The sequence below is a fragment of the Scylla paramamosain genome, chromosome 1, assembly GCF_035594125.1.
Source record: "Scylla paramamosain isolate STU-SP2022 chromosome 1, ASM3559412v1, whole genome shotgun sequence".
In the NCBI taxonomy this organism is placed as follows: domain Eukaryota; kingdom Metazoa; phylum Arthropoda; class Malacostraca; order Decapoda; family Portunidae; genus Scylla; species Scylla paramamosain.
The window spans coordinates 1,858,571-1,880,867 of NC_087151.1; the positions used below are offsets into that span (position 1 = coordinate 1,858,571).

General features: G+C 47.1%; 1 long non-coding RNA gene across 1 annotated transcript; it reads left to right on the forward strand.

Annotated features, from left to right (window-relative positions):
• Positions 1–3,801: 3,801 nt before the first annotated feature.
• Positions 3,802–21,965, forward strand: LOC135111707 (uncharacterized). Its single transcript, XR_010273890.1, has 3 exons — positions 3,802–4,055; positions 19,762–19,883; positions 20,842–21,965. It is a non-coding gene; the product is annotated as an uncharacterized LOC135111707 (long non-coding RNA).
• Positions 21,966–22,297: the final 332 nt, after the last annotated feature.

Here is a 22,297-nt window from a genome sequence, read left to right on the forward strand (position 1 = left end):
TAGTAGGTGCTGCTAATTTATAAGACGGACTCTCTCGACCCCTACAAAACTCATCTCTAGACCGACGGCTCTTTGATATATTAATGTTTTACCTGGACGCCCCCCCTCCTCTCAACTCCCTCCCTCAACTCCCTCCCATTCTTCTTTTACTCTCCGTCCGTCCGTCCGTCCCTCCCTCCGTCTCTCTCTCTCTCTCTCTCTCTCTCTCTCTCTCTCTCTCTCTCTCTCTCTCTCTCTCGATAACATACCTATTTTCTTGCTCTCTTTTCCTCTTTTCTTATTTTTATATTTCTTTCGACTTTCCTTCCTACTTTCCTTTCATTCTGTCTTCTTTCTTTTCTCTCTCCCCGCCTGCCTCGCTTCAATCTTTCACTTGCATTGCTCACTAGATACGAATGTACTTCTCTTCCTTCGCCCCCTTCTTGGCCTCTACCTTCTTCTCTCGTGCCCCGCCCCCACTTCCTCTCCAGGCGAGCAAAACCACCGCCACCCATGAGACTCTGTCATTCACGCACTGGGTAAAGAAATTGAGCTTGATTCCTCCTCCTCCACTCTCTCTCTCTCTCTCTCTCTCTCTCTCTCTCTCTCTCTCTCTCTCTCTCTCTCTCTCTCTCTCTGTCCGGCTGCCTGTCAGTCTTTCTCTCTTTCTGTCTATCGGTCCCCGGTCCGTCCCGCTCCCTCGAGGTGTCCAAGCGTCAGGAGCTTATTAATAACTTGGAGTCGAGTGAATGTTGAGCGAAATGCAAATCACCGCCACTGAGGGATGACGGAGGGAGACCCGAGTTTCTGTTGTGAATAGAAATGAGGCGAGTGTGATGAATGATATCGAGATGCTTTGTGTTGTGTGGCCTGCTACTGATGATTGTATTCTCAGTGTGATGGTGGTGGTGGAGGTGGTGGTGGTGGTGGTGGTAGTGGTGGTTTTTATTGTGTTGTTGTATGCGTTTCCTTAGTGTGTTTTGGAAATAATAAGGGAGGGGGTGTGTTGTCTTCCTGAGGTGATAAGAAGAGTATGTTGTAAAAGGAGGAGGAGGAGGAGGAGGAGGAGGAACGGGTAGTAGGAATGGGAAGGAAGAGGAGAAGGAGAAATACAAAGGAATACAAAGGAAAGCCAAACAACAACAGACCTTTTGGTCCTTGCAAGGCTGTTTGGTAACTACTACTGACTAGCTACAGGGAAGGGAGACAGGACAGCATAACAGAAGGCTCGAGGAGGAGGAGAAGGGGGAGGAGAAGGAAGAGATAATAAAGATGAGGATGAGGATGAGGAGAATGAGCAGTAGGCGCCTGCTTGACAATGAGAAAGATACGACTGGACTGAATACGTAACAGCTCATCATCTGCTGCTAAACGAAACAATTAGTAAGAGAAGGAGTAAGCGTCCTGACGAGGCAGCCCCGCCGTAATGGTCACACTGGAGCTATTTTCAGCCCTGAGACCTCGATGTGCGTTGGGAAGTGGCACAGTGAGAAGCAAAACCACAAATGACCTAATGATAGAAGCAGTGGTTATTGAGCAGGTGATGTTTAATAGATGGCACGGGCTTCTATTCCTTACCCACCACTCACCTTACTCCCTTTGTCACGTGGAAGGCGCAGCGTCGCAAGGCACTGGTCGCTGCGGGTGGTCATAGCTACAGCCTGGCTCTTGTTCAATGTTACAATGTTAATGGAAGGCAGAATTATGTATGTGTGTTGGAAGTGAGTGTGTAACTTTTGGAGCAGGAAGTACAGGCGCTTGGAGGACTGTGTTTACTGTTTTCTCTAGGGTTTTTATTTTCCATAAGAGGAAGAAGAATGATGAAAATGTAGTAGGAGTAGTAGTAGTAGTAGTAGCAGTAGCAGTAGTAGCAGTAGCAGTAGTATTAATTGCAATAGTACTAGTGGTGGTGGTAGTGATGATAGCGGTGATAGTTGTAGTAACAGTAGCAGCAGTAATAATAACATTATTAACAATGGTAGTAGTAATACAGTGCCATGATTATTTCTTATGCCATTTCATTACTCAGTATTAACAGATAGATGAACCGTGGTGGATAGGCGAGGGAAGTGGGAGGGGGGGAGGTGTGGTTGCTGTGGCATTAGGGCGATGGGGAGCATTGTGGGGGGGGGGGAGTGAAGGCCTGCGCACACTGCCTGGCACTGGGATCCTCGGAGGCGGCACTCTGTATCGTATGTCTGGCTCCGCTCTTTTGTTTAATCTTGAATCTCTAAAGTTATCTCGATAATGCTAACTTTCATCTCGTTTCTCCCAGCTATCTCGCGAGTCTTAATTGAAAGTGAAAATGCTGAGACACTAACAGGGAGAAGTGAGACCCGCTGAGAAAAAGCATTCGCCTAATAGCCAAGGTAGGACGGCTCACATTTTTCTTACTCTTCCTCTCGAAGCATAACGGCGGCTACTCGATATGCGCCGCGGCAGGAGAGGGCTGAGGCGCGCCGGATACATGACGCTCCTTCCCCACTGACGGATGCGGCGAGTATTAGTGTGTATACAACGCAGCGCACCTCGTCTTATCTCCCAGCGTCTAAAGTGTGACGTGAAGTGTTACCATCCACGGCCCTGATGAATATTATGGCCTCCGTCGTATCTCCTTGCTATCTATCGCGGGACGCAGCTACAGGGGCTGGGGAGGCTTCGATGTGTAATTGAAGCTCTTCATTATCTCTGACACAATAGTTACTGGGTGTTATGAGCGTTTCAGCACGACGAGGGATCACTATATATGCATAAGGAACCTGCTCGCCAGTTCCTGTCCGCTCTTGTTTATGGCTTCGGGGCCTCAGGCGCTCCGAATAGAGACCGAGCAGTGGGAGTGAGTGCCCGCTCCGCCGCTGTCTCTGAAGGTGGTGTGGGAGGATCTCAGACCATGGCTTCTAATAAAGTAAGGATTTCATCTAACTGTTGCCAATTTGATTTCACGACGGTTGACTGATTATTGTTATCATGTATATTTAGTTTCATTGAAATATCTCATCATGTGCTGACAGTATCAAGGATTATGTGGATCAGCTGTTCCTGTAGCATCCCAGCTCATGTGTATTGTGGATGGAGCGCTGATTCATGGTGTACAAAGTGTGGTGTCACTGTACCAGATTAATACCGTAGGATAGACGGTCCTCCAATGAGACACTTCATCTGCCTCGTGCACATGAACGCACAGTCAAGAGAACATCGGTGTCTGTGGGCATTCAGTAGATGTTATCAATACAGGCAGTGAAAACAAATACCACACATTCCAGTCCTCCTTACAAAACTATGCGACTGTAATAGTTCTTGTTGACAGTGATGGTAACAATGATGATGATGATGATGATAATGAGAGAGAGAGAGAGAGAGAGAGAGAGAGAGAGAGAGAGAGAGAGAGAGAGAATATGTACGATCCACATATGTACACAGGATATTAGCACTGAAGTAGGTAGCTGAGAAATTGCTTCTACAAAATAACTTGCCTCATCATAGTAACAAAATACAGGGCAGGGGTGTCCAGCTCCTTGACACCTCCTTTGGTTGCACTTAAAATGTTCGAAGACAACAATGGCACTTCATATCTGGCTCGCAGTTTGTGGCCAGGCGGCGTCCCTCTCGTGGCAGGAGTGACGTGAATGGCATGAACAATAATTCGTACAAAAGGTAAATAAATCAAGTCATTTTGATATTAGAAGATAGCCGTTTACATGAACAATCATAATAGGGTAGAAGAATGGGTATTAGACATTTTGAGATAATAAGGCTTTTGGGTGTGGGTAATATTAGGAAAATAGAAGAAAATACAAGCCTGCCGACGGCCATCACAGTCATTCACCAGTGCGGGGCGGGTGGTACTGCTGTGGGGACATGGGAGTGTAGCACTTGACATTATCCTTAAAACCAACTTTTTTTTTCTCTCTCCCGTCATCTGAGGCACCGGGGAACAAGATTCTCAGCAGTACTGGGGCGCGGTGGACTAGGGCGGAACCAGGCACTAGTGGAGGAATATCTGGCCTCAAGGACGAGATTGTACCAGCGGCTGGGAATGCGCGGCAGCCCTCCCCCTGGTCGGAGCAGCATTCAAGGTATAAGTGCAGCCTGGCGGCATCATTGTTTTCTTGCCTTTGTCATACTCTCTTCTTTCTTGCTTCTGATTGAGTTTCCTCACTTTATTCATGATGTGGACGTTGTGGAATGGATGAGGTGTTGAGAGGCTTGTTGTGGGATTGTTGTGGTGTCTGTACAGAGGGTGATGTTGACGATAGTAGTGGTTTATATATCTTTGCCTTTTTGTTGATAATTGAAGCAGTGTGTGTGTGTGTGTGTGTGTGTGTGTGTGATTAACATACTCGTATATAACAAGTATGGGACTGATTATTTGAATTACAGCGACGGTTAGGATTACAAGAGAGCGCTGACTCTCCTGCCGAGAAACGGTCGTCAGCCAGGGTTGAAAGTAGTGACCTGCAAGGTGCCCTGTAGTGCATACGCCAGCTTTATTTACATGAGACGGCGATCCCCACAGGTGTCACGATGCAGGCGTGGAGGAGGGGGTGGGGCTTGGGGCAGTCACAGGTGGTGGGCGTGGAGGAGAACCGAGAACCGAAAGGCCGGGCGTTTACCATGGAATGTCAGGAAATTATTTTTATTATTATTAATATTATTATTATTATTATTATAATTATTATTTTATCAGAAGGCGAAGATCTTGAGTACACTCTGAATCTGTAGTGGCGGTTGCTAGATAAGTTCATTTAGACACGGAAGGCTCACTAGAGGCTGGAGGCGGAGTGGTGAGCGCAGAAGCGGAGGACCTGAAGACTGGAGAGGGTCAAGGAGGACTCGATGCCACAGTAATTAAGAAGAGAATGATAATAATAAAATCGCCAATTATCTAAGCCCAAGATGGATAAGCATTTTCCTAATAAATTTGGATATATGCATCACGAATGAGACGTCGGGGGCAAGACAGTGGCGCGCCGACGTGGGCCCCAGCGGTGGAAACACTCGCTCAGACAGATAGGAATATGAACCTGGTGAGCTGGGGGGGAGTTGGCCCAGTGTGTCACGAGGCCGGCTATTACTGTAGTATATGACGAGGGGGAAGATCCAATTACGCCGGCACACGAACTATCGCTGGTCGATTTAAAGAGGTTATGGGGCCACAGTCGTACGTCGGCCTTTACAGAGGGCTGCGCTATAGTCTCGGTTATCCGAAGGCCTGCGTGAATGAACCTCGTCGAGAGATGGAGAGCACATGATAATTCACACGAAAACACGGAGCACCGTGATAGTGTGCCGGGCATGGCTGAGCCGCGCAGAACAGGGCTGCCTCCCTTCACCCTTGGCGCTCCCCTGAAGCATAACGGAGAACAGAACACGCACAGACAGCTACGACGCCACTTATGAAAGGCTGAAATGTCGGCACCAGTTTTGAACAGGATCATGTTTTCGTCACTATATATATATATATATATATATATATATATATATATATATATATATATATATATATATATATATATATATATATATATATATATATATATATATATATATATATATATATATATATATATATATATATATATATATATATATAAAATTTATTACAAACACACACACACACACACACACACACAGACACAAATTTATCGAACAGTGTGGATGTCCGTAGTTTTGTTCTGGTGAGGTGCTTGTGATTCATTCGGGATCCGTAACACTCTCCTTTCAGTACAAACAAGAAAATTCACCGTTTGCACAAGGTGCCGTTCCCAAGTATTCATCCATCAGCAGACAGTACTCACGCGCCCCTCCAGCACGCAGCGCCAAGGGTCAGCCGTGGGCTGCCTCCTCCTCCTCCCCAGTTAACAGGTTCACTGATAAGAAAAACATAGTGATTAATTTATGGAAGTAAACATAAAAACTCGGACTGAATGTTTAGTTTGCTTCTGATGTGCGTGCTTGTATTAAAAAAAATGAATATTTATACTAGAGAATTTAATGCATCGTGCATTGATTACCTCCCGGGACGGCTCACATCACCGCGCATATTACGGAAAATAAATTTTAGCTCTTGCTGAAAGGTTTGGGCACCTCTGTTATGGATTGATTTGTGTGTGTGACAGTATGGAATGCCACAAGGCTTTCAGATTGTTCTCGTAAAACCCGCATGGTGGGTGTCAATACAATAGGGGACGCCCGTTTTATAAGAACATACATGCTTCCGGAAGAGTAATGTGCTGGGACTCGCAAAAGTTTATTACACGCCTTGTGACGCTGAGTGATGCAGTGGCAGCACGAAGCGTGGACAGATGCTTGACGCTCGGTGTCTCACCACAAAGCTGCTTGGTTTAAGCTGGTGAAGGGCTATTAATGCAGGTCTTCGATCCACTCCCAATCTCATGAATCAGCCATCCTGTTAACAAAGGCCAAATGTGGCAGTCGATCCCGTACTTTCTGGTGTGTGGGTGTTTGTGGCAGCCCCCGCCTGCCTGGGTGGGGGGTGCGTGAGGGCTGGGGGAACGGGAGGGGCAGGGAAGGACAGGCCAACACTCTCCTCGATATTGGACCATCGAAGGTGACTAACACTTTGCAAAGTTCCAGCAATAATAGTTGGTTTGGTGTTAGTGGTGTGTGCCGGGCGCCGCCGCTGCCACCTGTCGTTTTCATTGTTGGGTTGTTGCATTATCAATTTGCCTGATGATGGAGCGGCGAGGACAGCGGCGGGTCACGCAAGCACGTCCTGGCGCTGGCCGGTTTGTAGCGGGACGTGGAAAGCCAGGGCAGGGCAGGCCATGCCAGGACATTTTATTTAAATTTTTTTGTTTTTGTTTTTCATATATGAAACAAGATTTTGTAAGATAACGATGGTCTAATGAAATTATTTTGGCATGGATGTGTAAACAAATTATATATGTCTATCTGCAGCTTTATCTTATTATTTCAGTGTGTAATACATACACGAGCGAGCTCGTGCCTGGGTGAATGTGTACGTAGCAGTGTTACGTACATTCAGTTACGTAAATGGTAGATGTATACGCAAACTCAGGGCTAAATACCAAATTTCTGGCACGCGCTTGAATGTCTTACGAATGTGAAGGAATAAAGAGATAATCCAGCGTGTGTTGATATGGGCCATTGACACCTCACCTCGCCTCCGTGAACCGGGTGTGGCAGGAGCCGCTGCCTCCACCGCACACTGAGGTACATCAGCCAGCGGTCACTGCATCGAACAAGGTGAGATTCATCCTTACGTGCGGCGCTGACACATTTGGGTCAGTTTCATCTTGCTGGATGTGATGACCACCGAGTCGCGTGTGTGCTGGTGTGTCGTGGCAGCGATTCTTACGGACGTAGATCAGTGGGGCGTAACAACTGGGCACTGATACTGGGAGACTCGTTTCCAGAATAGCATCTAAGAAAATTTCATTGTGTGTGTGTGTGTGTGTGTGTGTGTGTGTGTGTGTGTGAATTCAAAATGCAGGGATCAGTAGTGAAGCAAGCATCAGACAGTGCTGCCGCGGTACAAACATGAAAAAAAGAAACGCTTCTGCCGCAGGTACGAAGCATCACATTTTCTGTCCGAGTAAGTTCTACGTTGCAAGAAAACCAAAGACTGGAGAGGGAGTCGATAGAACAGCTTTAAAGAAAGAGAAAACACAGAGCACTGGTTTAGGCGGACCAAAAATCTCTTGCAGAGGTTCCTGGGCTACATAACTAACAAACAAAAAAACAGGGGCTTTAAAACCTTGCAGTAAAGGTTTATTTCTGAGGCGAGGACAGAACCGGGAGAGCCGGGCTGACCAGGCATAAAGCTGGCGGACGAGCCCGGAGAGTCGTAAGTGCCACGGCTGAATGGAGGGTGCCACCCGTGCCATACCTCACGCCACACTCCCACGGTTTTATGTGCCGGCCGCTGAGTGAAACTGCGGGAGGCAGCTAGTTACGACCGCCCTCATACTCCCATGGAAACACGCAAATTGGCCGGCGAGTCGCGACGAGGGAGAGCCGGACCTCGTCACTGGCTGGCCGCGGGGCGCTCGCCTGGGTGCACCTGCTGCCGGCTCGTGACTTGCCTCGTGTTTATAAATATTATCAGACAACACTGCCGCACACCCGAGCCTCCCTGAGAAGCCTGCATGTGGCCGAGAAACTTTGGATTATCGTAACCTGAGGAAAATGTGTCAAGAGCTTGTGTCGTCTTCCCCTCTCTCTCTCTCTGAATGTGTGTGTGTGTGTGTGTGTGTGTGTGTGTGTGTGTGTGTGTGTGTGTGTGTGTGTATCTTCGTCCAGCATCGAGTCACTGTGTGTTTTAAAAAGTGATTGATCATTGTTTCCCTTTCACATTAGACGCACTGCATTCCCTCCCTCACGCCCATCCCCTCACTGGCTCGCCGGACAATAAAAGAAAGGGTCAGGAAGACACATCGTTATTTTTCAGTATTTTTTTACATAGAACTTCAGAATATTAATATTTATAGTGACACAACATGACAATGACGATTTAACCCAGCTTTCTACAAGTGCTGGGTGCAGTTCGCTGTCTTCATAGCACATGAAAGGCTTAGATGTGACGCGGAAGTTGCTTGCAAATATTGATTCCTAACTTCACTGAATACCTGCAGATATGAAAGTTTTCTGCAAGTTTCAGTTAAAGATTCGAAAGTTTTCTTTGAGTCAAACCACGAAAGTTTTCAAGAAGACTCAGAAGCGAGTTGAAAGTTTCGCATCAACTTTTTTTCTTTCCCTTTTGTTGTTGACATGGAGAGAGATGTGATGTGGCGTGAGGGAGGCAGAAGGGTGGAGAGAAAACTGAGAACAGGTGATGAGGGGCGAGAAGAGGGACACGGGCTTAGAGACGGGTGAGGGGAGGGGGAGGCAGAGAGAGGGAAGGAGAGAGGAAATGGGTTTCGTCAATGAGGGAGATGAGGACACTGTTGGGAGAGTGTGGCTGCTGAGGTGAGAGGCGTGGCGGCGCTGGGAGAGGTGTGGTGAGAGCCGCGTAGTGGTCCTCTTGGTGGTCTGCAGCACCAGCACGCCCGTCATGGTGTCGTTGTGCCATCATGCCTCACCTGATGTCCTTGCCACCCCAGCGTCGCATCCGTCACTCGCCCATCAACCAAATGCCCCTCAAAGGACTCATGCGGTCGCTAACTTTTTTTTGTTTTTTCTCCCCCACTTTAGCCGAGCCGCGTGGCACCCTCTTCAATATTGCTCGTACATTACCTCCCCTTGCGTAACATAGACGTATCCCTATTCCCAGTAATTGTTATCAATAATTTTAAGAACAAAGATAATTTCGTATAGAGTACTGTGGGAAAACGGTCCCTGTGTGTAGCCCGCATAGAGTGGACAGTTCCTTACTTCGTCACCTCTAATTGTTTCTTCTTCAGCCCTGGTATATCATCCTTGGCACATTCGGATAATGTTCTGAGGTAAACTTAGTAGGCCATTATTACTGTTTATGGAACCACTCTGTATGGCAGCCAGCAACAGCTGTATCATAGTGAAGACCCAGCCTAGAATAACACTTAGGATCGCCTTTATTAAGCAGAACGAGCAGACCACCGCTATGAGTGCGCTGAAGGAGCAACATTATTAAGTGTGCCGCAGGAAGTTGTGTGGAACCGAAGAGGCGGTGCTGTGTCTTGAGGGCGAGCAGCGGGGTGTGGCGGAGGCTGCAGGGCTAAGCTGGGCTATGCTGGGATGTGCTGGGCTGTGCTGGGCTGGTTACTGGAGCTGTTGCTTGTCTAGTGCGCTGAGTGCTGTCACTTGATCTGCGTACGTGGACCACTGAACCTGAGGAGTATTTGTCACACCAGAATGCGGTGGAGGCAGTACTTGCTGTGACCTGAAGTGTTACCTTAAGGATACAGCGCTGAGGTTCCGTGGTTGAGGGCGTGATACCTGGGAGAACATACGGTTATAAGACTGTGTGTGTGTGTGTGTGTGTGTGTGTGTGTGTGTGATAGGATCGTGGTGGTGGCGTGTTGCGATAAAACTCAATGAAAATTTTATGGCAAGAAAAGTTAGCTGTTCTGATCTCCATTCAGCTCTGCAAGAAGCACATTTCGACTTTCCTTGGCGGGGTGAGGAAAGTTTTGCGAGCCAGGAACACACTTGGGGATAACACTGCTTCTTCTTCTTCTTCCCCTCTCCCTTTAGAACATAACTGATACCGTCATTTCACTCACCACAAATAGCTGCCATTGGTTAAGGACATTTACGAATTAAGTTTGATTTAGCCAAGTCTCCCCCGCCGGTGCAAATTATGAACACTTGGGACGAAAGTGATGGTTTTAATTGAATGTGCGGGAGGACTTACCTCTCAATATTCCGGCAGGAGGGATGGACAAGGAAATGCGGGGTTTCTGCCTCCTGCGAATAACGAAGAGAAGAGCAGAAGAGAAGAGAAGAGAGAGAGAGAGAGAGAGAGAGAGAGAGAGAGAGAGAGAGAGAGAGAGAGAGAGAGAGAGAGAGAGAGAGAGAGAGAGAGAGAGAGAGAGAGAGAGAGAGAGAGAAGCTGCGATAATAGATGAAAGGTAAAACAAGGAGAGTAAGAGGATATGTTTGGAAGTACTATATACGCTGGCACAAACACGTTACGGAGTACACATAGGTGCGTGTAATGCAGCAGGCAGCCGCGATAGAAGCTGAAACACGGAGTGAAAACGTAGCCATGTAATATTCGTTATACTTCATAAACACAACAGCGCTCGCTTTATGCAATTTCACAGCCGTAAAGTGTACCGCCACAGCAGCAGGAAGAGCCGCACACACACACACACACACACACACACACACACACACACACACACACACAGGCCACAGGCTGCAACACGCACTAATGCACATGTTCACTTAAGGATCATTCTTCACGCCAAGGGACACACACACACACACACACACACACACACACACACACACACACACACACACAAGGCATCTCGTGGGTGTCGCGTGACAGAGGCGGCGTCAGGTGGCATGAGGGCGGCCACCTCGCGGCTAGCGGACAACGGCCGGCCCGGGTGAGCAGCTCTGGGTGTCGGCTTACCCCCGTGTCAGCCCTCACCCTCATCTCCCCTATCTCGCTGTCAGGGCGCGTCAGGCTCACTCCACGTGCGTCAGGGCAACCGTAAGCACAGGATAATTACCCTGAAAAATGTTTGCCTGTTCATATTTTAGTGTAGTGTTGATTTTGACTTGTGTGTAGTAACGTTGTAACTTTGCTCACATAACTAGTGCTCTCTCTCTCTCTCTCTCTCTTGGTAAAAGCCGTGATGGTAATGTTGTAGTGATGGTAAGGATGGAGTGCAGTGCGTGGCAGTGTCAGGGGTACAGTAGGTGCAGTTTTCATCATCCCTGGCTGTGGTGGACGGCCCAAGCACAGCCCCGCGTCCCTCAGGCTGTGGGTGTTCCGGGGCGTCCTCAGCCACAAGTGTTTTCCAGCCGTGGTCGTTCCCAAGAATCCCTTTCGTTTATGTTCATTGTGTGTGCTCTGTGTAATATTTAATTCGCTGTAGCACAGATAACGAGAAATTTAGTGACCCAAGTATTAAGCGTCTCTCTGTTCCCCCCCTATCTCCAGTCCTCCCCGTTCTCTCTCTCTCTCTCTCTCTCTCTCTCTCTCTCTCTCTCTCTCTCTCTCTCTCTCTCTCTCTCTCTCTCTCTCTCTCTCTCTCTCTCTCTCTACCTCTCTCTCTACATACACACACACACACACACACACACACACACACACACACGCACACACACACACACACACACACACACACACACACACACACACACACACACACACACACACACACACACACACGAGTATGTATAAGATAATATTCATATTGTAATAAAATGTTATCGACAATTAACTTCAGAAACATTTTTATTTCTTCACATTTCTTTCACTTTACTGTGTTGCTGATGTTTGACTATTCTTGTTGTAAAATAAACAAAACAAATTCATTAATGATAGTGTCAAGAGATTGTTTTTGTCTTTTTAATGTTTTGTATCGTGATTTCCAATTACTCCCTCGCTCGACACACGGGAATATTTCTCAAAGCTAATAATCGTAATTAGATACTTGAACGCTTCGCTATTTTCCATTAATATTATGAAGTTGAAAATGTTTGAGAGTGATTTTTTATTTGTTTTATTTATCATTAAAAAAAGTGTTTGCTGTATAGGAAGTTGTGTGAAGTGGTAAGTAAGTAGTGGAGAAGTTGCCTGAAGACCAGCAACGTGTATAGGCAGTGTGAGGGTGAGGCAGCTCTCCAACGCCTTGCTGACTTGGCTCCTGTTGAAAACACTCAAAATTAGACACTTGGCGAGTCGTAATGAAGGTCACCTGGTTCAAGATGGGTGGTGATGATAGGTCGCTGACGAACTGTTGGTGTTGCAGTGACTCGTGTGAAGCTTTTTCTTCGGATAATGAAAAGACTAACAATAACAATGTTTTTTCTCATAATTAGTTATAATCTGACTTCTAAGTGCGAATGACTAGTTATTCTTACACATTATTAGGGATGTAGGGAAGACTAAAGCAGCGTAACAAAGCGGGGAGTTGAAGTTAATTCTTTAAGTTAAGTTTTCCTTTCCCTGTTGTCGCCTGGCCACTGTCAAGGCAGGACATGCGCAGGGAAGCGGCGGGAATGCCTCGTGTATGCAGCAAGTAAGTCCACGTGGTGCGCATGATGGGGCGAGGACATGACGCCGACCCATCAGCCTCCTGCAGCAGACGAGAGACGATAATGTTAACTAATTACACCCTGGCTGGATCCCGCCTGACGTAATCGTACCATCTTCAAAAAGTGAACAAAAGATTCTTGTCAAATAAATTCCGGTGTGAAAATTGCGGGTTGCCAGCCTTTAGTCGAGGTGCCTTTAGATCTTTCGTTAATTTGGGCCTTTAATTGTGATTTTTGTGAGTTTTCGGGACTATCATGTTGATTTAGACTCGTTCTCAAGTGTGAGCTTCGAGACGTATTTCACAACGGCTGAATACGAAATGCCGGAGCCTCTTGAAAAGTCCAAGATTTGTATGGATACATTTTGCTTTCCCAATAAATCCACCGTTGGATAATTGTATGTTGGGGGGCGTATGCGAGGGGGACGGGCGGCGGGACGGGGTTGGGGGCTGGCGGGTTGGTGGGCTGGGGCTAGTGAGTTTGTGGGGTGGTGGGTGGGTGGCTGGCTGGTGGTCGCCTCACCCTTCACTTATCAAGCCAGGGTTTCCTCGTCTCCCGCCTTGCCCAGAATGCAGCAGCACGCTCATTACCCACCACCAAATTACCTGATGAGTCTGCTTTCTCCTCCTTAAATATCACTTGAGTCGTGTATCAAAGCGATGTTTTATCACATATTTTACTCTTGCATTCCCGGCGTGAGTCAGAGGTCAAAGCAACCTGTTATGTTGTGCTTTTTGTGTTCGCTCCTTCATACGTGGTACTTTTTGCTGCTCAGATAAACACGTACATCATTCCGCCACCATTGTTGACTTCTCTTCTTAATTTCCTGTTCTTTCACACCCGTTTCTAACTCATGGTCGTTACGTGAAGAGCATGTGGAGTGTGGACGCTTGGTGGCAGTGGTGACGGCGGTGGTGGTGATGGGCGCGGTGGTGGTCCCGAGGGGGTGACTGAGAAGCCTGTGAACCGTGTGAATGTAACATGGTTTCAGTGATTGCGTGGGACTGCCGCTGTTATTGGCTTGGGGTCACCGAGGCCAACACTTAATTGTTATCTGTTATATCTTACAACTTTTTTTTTTTTATATACTTCACGTCCCCGTTACCTTCTCCCTCTTCCTTCTCACAGCAGCAGATGGTGAAGCAACGAACTTCCTGAGCTGTTTATCACGTCCGCTTTCCCTCGGCGAGATTTGCCTCACAAGCTTGGAAGGAATGATAGTGGAAACTCGTTCTCACGCTTCCGAAAAAAAGTACAGACGTAGCCAGTTATTAAAACATGCTGAGATACATGGGCGTCGGGGAAGGCGAGGTTTACGATCACTGCAGGAAAACAGCTGCGGTTAGTGTGGGAGTCAGTTACTGAATGTCAAAGGTTTGCTTTCTTAGAGGTCACCTTTCTTATTGAGTATTTCTACCGCTCTCCAGCTCTTGCTTTGATCGTTCCGATAAAAGATCTTATGATTGTCAAGATTTTTTTTCTTTTAATGGTTGAAAGTATATTTTTATTCATGTAGGTAAGAGTAATTTCTTGAGCGAACTCCATGATAAGTGTTATGCTAAAACGAAGGGTAAAGCTGGAACGTCCACCAGGGCAAGGACAGTTTTTGACACTAAAGAAAGGAAAAAGAAAAAGGACAGATAATTTCCTCTCTGATCATGGCAACAACACGTACCGCGGTGACCTCAGGCTGCCTGCATCAAGAGGACCTGGAAGACGCTCGCCGAGTCTCTCACCAAGGATCCTTTTCCCGGGGCGGCGGTGGTCGGGGCCGCTAGCCGCCACTAAGCCTAAGTCTCCCATAAATCCTCCCACCAGTCCTTCGAATCTCTCGCATGTGTTTTAGTCAATTATTTTATTTTTTTTCCCTCGGCCACTGTCCGCGACGTACATAATTATAACCCTTTGATTTGTTAAACGTATAATCCATCAACAAGTCTGTAAGCTTAATTTCACACGGCCTCTGCGCCTACTTGTCGTAATGGTAATGAATTGCTGCCTGGAATTATACCTCTGGAAAAGCTTGGGTGTGTTTACCCGCCCGCCTCCCTCCTCCCGCCCCGCCGCCGCACCGACGGTGGACTTTTTCTCACTAAGTTGTGATTAACAACCTTCGGATTACGCGCTGTCGAATTACACTTGTGTTTGCAATTAATACGGAGATTACTTGAATTTAAAGCCGCCTATAAACCACACCTTCCAGCCGCCAGCCACTTGCTCAACCCCTCCCCCTTCCTCCCTTTAACCCGAGCAGAACCCCTAGCGCCTCGCCCCCTTGCCTGCCCGCCTCCTCAGTGTGTGTGTGTGTGTGTGTGTGTGTGTGTGTGTGTGTGTGTGTGTGTGTGTGTGTGTGTGTGTGTGTGTGTGTGTGCTCTACATGAAAATATGGGTGAATAAATGTTTTGCATGTATGTTGCATATGTGTACATGATATGGATGTATACAGGCGTGTGTGTGTGTGTGTACGTTTGTATGCATGGATTATGTAAGCATCCATTCGTGTTTGCATATATGTGCATGTACGGTTCTGTCTACGCATGTGCTTGGAAACACGAGCAAAAAATGTTTGTGGCACGAGAAAAAGAAAAGTTAATTTAATGAAAATCTATTCCCGATGTGGAGGTGAGGTGCTGCGTGCTGAGGTGCTGTGTGCTGTGGTGCTGTGTGCTGTGGTGCTGTGGTGCTGTGTGCTGTGGTGATGCATGCTGAGGTGCTGTGTGCTGAGGTGCTGTGTGCTGTGGTGCTGTGTGCTGTGGTGCTGTGTGCTGTGTTGCGGGTGTTCTGTCTCACTCTGCCGCGGGGTGCTTGTTGGCTTGTTTATGTCTCCATCTTTTTCTCTACTTTAATGTGTGTCCTTACGTCTGTCTGTCTGTTACACACACACACACACACACACACACACACACACACACACACACACACACACACTCTCTCTCTCTCTCTCTCTCTCTCGCGGTTATGTTGTTTGTATAATGATTTCATTGTTACTGTGGATGATGAGAAAAATAAATCTGGTTTTAATATTGATGATGATGATGATGATGATGATAATCTTAAAAACCCAGTTATCTTTCCCTTCGTGAGAGAGAGAGAGAGAGAGAGAGAGAGAGAGAGAGAGAGAGAGAGAGAGAGAGAGAGAGAGAGAGAGAGAGAGAGAGAGAGAGAGAGAGAATTATGATGATGATAGAGAAATGATCTTTTCGATTATTTGTCAGTCTTTCAAAGGAAGTAATGATGATTTTACTACTACTACTACTACTAATGATGGTGATGATGATGATGATGATGATGATTGTTGTTATTATTTTTATTATTATTATTATTATTATTATTATTATTATTATTATTATTATTATTATTATTATCATTAAAAATCACACACAAAAAAACAAAAAAAAAAAAAACAGCAACAGCAACAACATAGTGGAAGTTCACCATTATTGAATTAGTGAGGAGGTCAAACTGATAATCTTTGGCAGGCAGTAATTATGTTTATTAAATGTTCATATCGTTTGTTCATTATCCCCTTCGAAAGATTGACGAATATTCGAAAAGATTTTCCTTTAATATTAAAAAAAAAGCATTAACTATATACTTTCATATATTTTTGCAACGTCTAGCGAAGCAGAAAAAAAGTGCAAGATAATGGACCAGAAACTTTCACCGAGACTACGCGGGTCTTGAGATTTTATTAAACGCTGGACGGAGAGGTTTGAGAGAGTGACGAAGCGAGGTGGTAGGGAGAGGGAGCGGGAGGGATTGAGGTGAAGAGATGTTGGAGTAATCCTTCAGGTGATTTTGGTGGCGGTGGTGGTAGTGGTGGTGGTGGTGGGAAAGTGGAAATAACGTGGAGTGTCTTGCGAGGAGCAGTGGGGGAGCGAGGCGGTGAGGAGCAGTGCATGCAGATAAGAGACGGAGGAGTGTTGGGACGCGCTAAATGCTGCCCGGCGAGTGAAGACAGTGAAGGAAGGAAGAAAGGCAGGAGGGCGAGGCCAGACATGATTACTGGTGTGGGAGATTTATAAGATAGAGACACGGAGGAAGAGCCGACAGGTAGATGACGAAGTGTACAGTAATTCTACGGCTTCAAGAGACCAAAACTATTTAGGTTAGATTATGCATAGGAAGGAAAATGTGCTGAGGCTCCGGAGACGAGGACAAAAAAAAAAAAAAAAGGAGATAAAAGGAAGTGTGTTGTATGGCAGACCCACGTGGCACGAGCTCCCTGCATCCCGGTTTTGGGCAGACAGGTGGCTGATTATGAGCGGCGAGGTGAATCATTATGACCAGCGTGAATGATTAAGGAATACTGTCGGGGAGAAAATTGGTCCTGGGATAAAGTATACCGTAAAGGTTGGTGTATGGCAGTGTAAGTGCGAGCATAAAGAGTGGACGGTGACGCAAACGACGGGAGTGTTATGTCGGCCCGGGACAGGTAGTTCTTAAAGTAATTTGGGCGAGGAGTGGCGCGGGGAGCAGCGGCGTGCAGCAGGACCAGGCGGCGGTGGTCCGAAAATTCTTGAATAGTGGAGCTTGAAGGAAGGTGTTCAGGGAGGAGTGTGGGAGGGTGGGGCAGGCGAGGGAGCTTTCGCCGGTGAGGTCAGGAGCAGGGGACGCGCCATGGGCAGGAGGCGGGGGCGTGGGGGGCATGGGGGGCATGAGAGAGGAGGGCGGGAGGGAAGGCACTGGATGGACAGGCCGTTGAGAAGGATCGGGAAGCAATCTTGCTAATAAGTGGGTAGGCACTTTACGGCATGTCTGTCAGTCTCGTATATCTTGAATTTAGGTTGCAATATCCAATGCATATCTATTATCATCATGCATAAAAGATTATGCATCGTATTTTACAATTACCGCATTATAATGCATATTGAGTAAGAATGCGGCGAGTAAGAGCCGCCATTAGAGCAAAATATGTATACATACGACATGCCTTGGTTGGCCTCACGGGCCCCGCTAACCGACCGGCAACGCGATAATTACTCAGCCCCGTAAATTAAGATTCAAGAACAATAACGCCTCTAGCCTTTTCTTAGCGCCGAGGAAGTCTATTTTTGGCAGCCTTAATCCATCACCTGCCGGCCTCGTCCAGAAGTCGCTGCGGCGTGAGGAAGCGTTATCGCACCCAAGCACCGCCAAGTTTATTGCGTTGGCTGCTAACTTTACCCGATGTCCAAGACAACTCACGCGTAATCTGCAAAAGGAACACCATCGCACTGAAACTTTGTGCAACCTTCATTGTGTGCACGGCAGAACGTTTCTGGAGCACCACTGCGGCCACTTAATAGCTATCAGAGAGGCACGGGGACCTGTGACGCTCCCCTTTCTTCCCCGAGCATGGCACCCACCCAGGAGGCACCGCGACCTCCTAAGGAAATGATGAATTGTTTATAACGGTCTTCCAGTATCTGTTTATCTGTGTCTACCTATTCGTCTGTGTATATTTGCGTACCTTTTTGTCTGTTTGCTTGTCTGCCTTCCTATCTATCTGTGTGTCTGTCTGTGTCTGTCTGTCTGTCTGTCTGTCTGTCTGTCTGTCTGTCTGTCTGTCTGGCTGTGTGTCTGTCTACATTTACATAAACATACTCGTACACACATGCATAGCTGAACATGGTTATTGTCTACTTATTTTATCTATATATCTTTATTGGAATGTTTGTGTATTTACATGCTTATCTATTTTCTATTTGTATCTATCTATATCTGTCACGCTGCATCTTTATTTTATCTATATCTATCTATGTTGTTCTATCTGTTTATCTATCCGCTCGATTATCTGTATACTTATTTATCTATATGTCTGCCTGCCTGCCTGCCTGCTTATTCTTTTATAAAACCCACTTTTAACATAAAACCTCCACCGAGCAACACACTAGTCGCGTTTGTGATCTTGGTTAGATTTGCGTTGCAGATGATAGATGGGACGGCGGGTGGGGGTGGCGCCCCTCACGACCCTGGGCTCGGGGCGGAAGCTGCCAGGGGTTGTGAGGACCAAGTGTTTGTGCAGCTGCGGCAGGAGCGAGGGGCGCCGGCCGGGTGCTGGTGACGGCCGCGACGGGGACTCCCTGAAAATGTCTCCATCAGTGTTAGCTGGTTGGATGTAGTCAAGAGTGTAATTTGGCTTCACGCGTCACGCCGCCGCCCTTGTTCCTGGATGAACGATGTGCTGCTGGAGGCGAAGGTCAGAGTTCCGCCAAGGTGTCGCGATAGTACAAGGTCGTTGAGTAAATGTTTTTCTCTCAGTGTAAAAGGATATGCATTTCTTTTTTTTTTTTTTTGTGCAGCATGATTTCCGTCATGGGTGAATCGGTGGCAGGCAGGCACAGCCAGGCACAGGCAGGCACAGCGATGTTCAAAGAAAAGAAAAAAAAAATCCACAATGAATGGTGGCAACTTGCTAGAGAGGAAGACAGGCAACGGTAACCTGTTGTTTCATCATTTCTTGGTCGCTGATCGCGGGATGAAGATGAGCGGCAATTATTGATCTTTTTACTGCTGTGTTGGGCATGAGCTAATTTTCTCTCAATGTTTTGATTAAAAAGATTTATTTAATTCTCTCAGGAGAGTCAAAGTGATTACCATATGCTGGGAGAAAAGAGGTGCTGCCAGCAGAAATATTTGATCTCATGTATGTGCGTGAAGGTATATCTTCGCCACTCAAGTTATTGGAGTGGGTGATAATAATGGCTAGCTTTATTCACATGTTGATACGTTTTATGTGAAAGGAAAGCACGCGACATTTTTTTTTTTAGTTTTCATAATCCTTTGAGTTTGAGACTTCGTCCTCTCGTCTAGAGCAGTGCAGTGAGGAAGTGCCTTTGCTGTGCACTTGTTCATTTGTTAGACTTTCTTCTGTCGCTGTAACGAGAGCTCTTCACCAGTGGGAGCGATTCGTCAAATGTGTAATGCTGTGTTTCAGTATTTACTTTTATGTAACAATATTCCAGGGAATATCGTCCGTTTAATTTACGCATTACATTCAAGGAAATGGAATTCTGTAATTAATATAAGGACAGGATGTACAGCATTCAATAGATATGAAGTGTTGAAAATAAAGGATGCAGATGACGAAACAATGTGTTCACAACTGTATCTTTCCAGAAAGAACAAGAACGCACAGTATGGAGATGAAGATGCGCTCATTCCCGGGTCAATCCTTCAGAGCGCGGCACGTCCTCGAGGTGGACAAATATTGTTCCCAGATGATGGTTCTTTTTAATATTGTAAGTACAAAGAGCAACGCAACACGAATGTGCTTTTTTGTGAGTAATTATTGTTCTGTGTGGCGGACACTTACGACTGTTGGTCACTCTTAGGGCGTCCTCGGGGTGTGCGTGACGGAAAGGAAGTGTCTGGGTGGGATGATGCGCAGAGTAAAATGTTCTCCTTTTTATATTGGATTGCAGTCTTTGTGGCACCGCTCACGCTGGCCCAGATTAAGCTTCTCTCTGCTTTATGGGTTAAAGACATACGACTGTCCCGCCGCCCGCGTGACTTGCTTGCTGGAGGGCAAGGGACCTCCCTCAGCCACTTTGTCCCCGTTCTTTCCTCGGTGTTAGATGAGCAGGGCGGCATCGGGTGAGGGTGGGGGCTGCGACTGTACATGGACACGCGTAATTATACCCCGTCACCTGGCGAGAGAGATGACCCACCTCCCGCTCAGGTGCAACAGGAGGGGAGGCGTTGGGGGAGGAAGGAGCGGAGGGAGAGTAGTGGTGGTTGAAGGGCTTAAAAGTAATGAAGGACAAAGAAGGAAATCTTGGGTGGAGGATGAAACAAAATCCCATTGAAGGGAGGTGGCAACGCAATGAAGGAAAATTTAAATCACAATGCCAGCAGGAGGCACGTGGAAAGCTTGTGGATGACGTAGAATAAAACGCCGGAAATGGGTAATTATTTTCACCAGTGTTTTGCAACACAGGAAAATGAGAACCACTGTATCCGTTGGTTTCATGTGATTTCTGGGAATGATGCCGCACTCAACACCCAGCACCCGCGTTTCCCAGCACCGGAATGAGTGTGACTTCCGGTACGTCTTGATAAAGGCCAGTGGGTTTTTTTATTTATTCATTTTTTTATTTATTTATTTTTTTTACAAGGTTTGAGTCTTGTTGATCTCATTGTGTAGGAATTCAGTTACACTTCCAAGTGGATGAAATTTCACATGTTTGCACCACGCAGGGCCCCAGGCAACAGTCACCGCCGTCAGCCTCCTCCTCTCGTGGCTGGAGGCTCCTTACTCTGGATTGCCCCGCGTGGTGCCCTGGCTGGCCCAGTAACCATGTGGCGTCATCACAGCTGCGGGCAATGTTCTCTAACCGAAACTGATTTACGTAATGATACTGACTTAAACTTATATGCAAAAAGATGATGAATGACGCGTTTTCATTGTCCTTGTTTCATTGTCCGTGCGAGAATGCTTTAAATGATTTGAAGTGAATCCGTTTTTAATTTGAAGCATTTTCTTTGGAAAATTTGAAGCATACAGGAATGGAAGTTTAAGGAAAACTACATGGAAAGAAAACCACCTACCTAGTGGCTGCTGTCTTATAAACACAACAGCCCTCAACTGCTGCTAAGCTCGGATTAGCAACGAGCCGCTGCCGTCCACGTCGTCGGCGGTGTTGAGGAGAAGCGGCCGAGCCCTGCCGCTGCCACTGCCGCCGCTGAGCCGTTCACCCCGAAGTCTTTTCCGCGGCCCCCAGTGTGGGGTCCACTTAACCAACGGCTGTGGAGAGCGACGTGTAATAACTCCAGCCACGGTCACGATCACAATAAAACAAAAGAAGATACGGTCTGGCCCGTATCACCCGCCTCTTCGCTCATCCCGCCGTAAAGGCTGACTGGTCAGATGAGCTTAAGTACCAGATAACTCAGTCTGATAAGTCCTCAGACCCTTGCTAATGCAACAAGATAGGCCTCAGACTCGAACCTTTCATAGGGAGAAATTACCGATAATAATAATGCCGACAGCTCAGTGTGGAGTCGGGGCGAGGCACGACACGTCGCTGTGAGTGAGAAATCATTAGAAGGGAAGAACGGATGCTTGGAGGCGGGATGATGAAGCGCCTCCCTCGGCCCAGATGGCTAACCACCGCTCGAGCCTCGGTAAAAACAGCCAATCAGAACTCTTTATGACTTTTCACCCAGCAATTAGGTTGCAGAATTATATCTGGGCGTTTATGCCATCAAGCGGACCCGGGAATCGGTTCTGTGACGCCCTAATTTAGCGGCTAATGTGCAGGTTGGCTCCTCAAACTCTGAAAGGCTTTTAACTGATCGCCTTGGCCATATCTGTTCTAAGAGGTCTGGCGTGTGGAAGAAGAGGGTACTTGTAGGAGGGTCACTGCACCACCCGCCCGCCCACCCGTACCTGTGCCCTGTGTGCTGAGAAGGTGCAGTCACGGGAAGGAGCCCTCCTTGGTAGCTGGACCCTCTGACCTGACTGCCGTTCTGTTCTTCTGTGGCCACTCCAGCCCCTCGCTCAAGAGGCTGACAAGAAGGCGATACAGGCTGTGGTGTGGAGAACAGACAGTCAGACTGGTTTAACAGACTTCTAACAGACTACTACTACTACTACTACTACTACTACTACTACTACTACTACTACTACTACTACTACTACTACTACTACTAC